Source organism: Aulonocara stuartgranti, assembly GCF_965226115.1.
Source record: "Aulonocara stuartgranti genome assembly, chromosome: 10".
In the NCBI taxonomy this organism is placed as follows: domain Eukaryota; kingdom Metazoa; phylum Chordata; class Actinopteri; order Cichliformes; family Cichlidae; genus Aulonocara; species Aulonocara stuartgranti.
This window is the reverse complement of record NC_138946.1, coordinates 26265224-26269085: the sequence shown is the minus strand read 5'-3', so window position 1 is coordinate 26269085 and position 3862 is coordinate 26265224.

Genomic DNA, 3862 nt, shown 5'->3' with positions numbered 1-3862 from the left:
TCTTCCTTTTTTTTTTTTTTTTTTTTTTAAAATCCCAATGTCAAGATATTTGCCCTCAATGGGTTTTGTTTGTTTGTTTTTCTCTCATCCAATTTTATACAAATTTCCTTAATTCTTCAGATAGTTCTGATGGAGTGATGAGCATTGAAAACACTGCATCCAGAGTTCCTCTTGATTATATTTTTATTTGTCGTGTTGTTGATCATGTGAGGTGGGGGGGCGAGGTGATTTGTTTGTTTTTGTTTTTTTTGTTTGTTTTTTTTAAAGTGCAGTTCAACAGCTCTGAATCTGCTTTCGCCAAAGGTACACTACTCAGATATTCAGCTACTGAATGACAAATGCACACAGACAGAGGGCGGTTGATGGAGATGAGAAGTCACTACTGTAGCAGCTGAATGTCACTTTGAGCGCGTTGACTTACGGTGTGGGTGGGGGGGATTCTTAAAACAAATACCGGAAGTGCTGCTTCATCATCCAGTAATCAGTCATCTGTAACGGGAAATGCTGGACTTGGTGTTTGTGCTTGACTTAAAAACTGTCCCTCCTTTAAACTGTCATTGCCTCTTGGAAGTGTTTTAAATTTACATAGGGCTTTTTGTTTTGTTTAATTAAATTTTTTTTATTTCAGTGACACCTGAGAGGTAGTTACAATGGGAGTAAACAAGGGCGACACATGTCCTTTTAAAGGATTCAGTCATAAGAGATGATATGATGTGCCGAATCGTCCTCCTTTTCTTTGTCATCTCAAATGGCTGCTGTTTGTGTTCATGCATTTTTTTTTCTTTTTTTCTGCTCCTCCTCTCATCGATTCTCCATCTCTTGCCCTTCTTAAAACACGAGGCAATGGCATTTCTTTCTCATGTCTTACAGGTTGGCATTTAAGTTTTTAAGTGAGCAGTCTGATTATTTAATTTTCTTTTGTTTTTGAATTTAACAGAAGTGTCACATTAAAATGTTCGTTTTATTTTCAAAGCATGATAATAACCCTCAAATTCCAAACAATGTAATAGTCAATTTACAAAAAAAAAAAAAAAGAGAGAGAGAGAACTCCAGTGTTCACAATTTTAGTTTCCATTAAAATGTCAAATTTTCATGAAAGCAGTGTTTGTGTTTTCTGTTTTGGTTGCACACTGACACAGTGTTTCCTGTGACACATTATCTCAACCTTGTGCACTACAGACACGTTGCAAATCTTAAATCCCATTATCCAATTTAACCCACAGAGAAGCTTCAAGGCTTCTGTTTGATTCTTGTGGGTGTGACCCCTTTTTTTTTTTTTTTTTTTTTTTGTTAAACTATCTTCTGTCCAGTTTTTATGAGCCTATGTGAATTGCAGCCTCATTTTCCTATTCTGATCGGATTGGCAACCAGTGTGGTCCTCTGCTGCCCACGTGCTCTTCTGCATACCTTGGTTGTAACAAATGGTTACTTGAGTTACTGTTGCCTTCCTATCTGATGCGCTGGCCTTTTTCCTCTGACCTCTGATCAACAAAACATTGTTCCACAGAGAACTGCTGCTCACTGGTTAGTTTCTTTTGGGACATTCTCTGTAAACTCTAGAGATCGTTCTGTGGGAAAATCCCTCAAACTTCAGCAGGCCGTCTTGATTGTCTCTGGCCTCTTTCTAAATGGTTGGAGTTGCTGCAGTGTTGGTTGATTAGGTAGTTGTACTAACAAACAGTTGAACAGGTGTACTTACAGAGTGGCTGATGAGTGTATATGGTACTTTACTACATATTGGATGGAGGTGATACATTTTCTGTTTGTAAGAATATTTTCTATCAGTTCTCATTTCTTCATATTTTGCTTGGAAAAACTGAAGTATTGTATAAAAGGCAAGTCCCGCATGCGGCTCTTTAGTCTTTACACTGCGGCTCCGCGTGGTTTGGGAAAATAAATTAGAAGTATTTAGCTGAAGTGTATTTTATTTATGTTAGTTCTTTTTATTTATTTATTTTAACTTGTAGTTCTAAATTGGAAGATTATTGTGATATTTAAATATAAAAATACAATTTTATATATATATATATTTTTTTTTCATCGCTCCCAATAAGCGTCACACTCGCGGACACTGGTATGCTCGCCGAAACGCTGTGCATATATCGAGACTTTCAACCCCAGGTAGGCCAATTAACTTCGGATCCACATTATGTCAGCAGCTGTTCTCCACCGTGAACTATGTTTAAAAACAAACACCGCTCACGCCTCATAGATGACAGCTTACAGTCCTGCGTAAAGATGAAAGTGACTTTGTACAGCCCCGATTTGCAGATGCTGTGCACAGAGGTTCAGGAGCAGAAGTCCCATTGTAAACATATCACTGCAGACCCGACGATGTTTGCATGAACATGCTTTTCAGCATCTCTTTATTGACCACTTTTCATACACGGTTGCTGTAAGCATTCAGCCGGCTATAGCTTTTCAGCTCACAGCCCGACACATACCAACAACAGCATAGATGGCACAGACGTGAAGGTGGCGAGGCGTGATTGCGGGTGCCGCTAGGGTGCGTCCGCCTCCCCTGCAGACCACGTCTTGCCACACACATTAACCAGGTAAAATACATATTTAGGCAGAATTTTGCAAATATCTATTTTTAATTTTTTTAGCAGCATGGTGCTTTTTTCCCCCCTATTATTATAATAATATTTATATTTATATCTATATTTATATTTACCCAGATAGATAGAGTGAGTTAGTTTTATAAGTCATGTCAAGGCTCCAAAACCCCAAAGGCAAAATATCTGGTGTGAGCCGCCACCACACCCGTTTTTGTTTACATGGATCATTTTAGTTCAGCTTTCCTTTTGTTATATTTCTTTAAGAGTTCAAAATGTCTTAATTATATACATAAATTGTAACTTTCTCTGTAGCACTTCATGGATTTCATAAGCAACACACCTTAGTTGTTCACACAAAGCATAAAGGTAAAAAAAACAATATATACAGTGTTATCTTAATTTTAGATGTCAAAAAGTATTTGCGGCTCCCAGTGTTTTCGTTTGCGTGGAAACCAGGTTCAAATGGCTCTTTGGGTGTGAAAGGTTGCTGACCCCTGCTCTAGACTTTTGCGCAGTACTGCAGCTATGATAGACACAAACAGAGCCCCAAAATGTTTTCCTGTATAGTATAATGAGGCCATAAGTTGCCTCACTCTGTCATGTTAGTCAGAACTATTAGCTTGATTACTTGAGGATTAAACTTTACTTTTTATTGTGTCAAAGACTTGCTGCAAATAAACTAGTACAGTACATATTGCAGGTGAAATTAGCTAAACCGCTGCTAAATGCAATAATGCAGTATGGTATAAATTACACTCATATGAACACACATAGGAGCTATTTCAAATGAATTTAAAAGTACAGAGTTATTCACTGGTTCCTCCTGTGTCTTTGTTTTCTTTCACTGGGATGGAAATGGGGTGTCACAAGGTAAAATGAAACCTAAGCCATGTGGACAAATGACACCAATAAATAGGTCCTTGAACAGTACAAAGAAAATATTTGAGAAGTCAGTGCTTTGGAGACGGGAAAATCTTTTTTTTTTTCTTTTAAATTAAAAACAACCCAAAAACAGTTGTGCAACTTTGCAAAGTTATGTGGAACCATCTCTTCAGCTGCCAGCACCAGCTAAAGAAACTGCAAATCAAATGGGAAGTTTTCCAGGACACACAGACATCTGCTCCTCTGCTTCTTCTGACAGCATATGTTAGAAACGCTTCCTCTCACAGTCACTCCCACAGTCGCTCTGTTTAGCAAGGACAGCATTAGTGGAAACCATGTGGTCTTAATGAGCTCAGCTTGATCAAAAGGTCTCTAGGTGCTGCATCATCATCATCAACATCACCAGTGAGCAAGGCTGC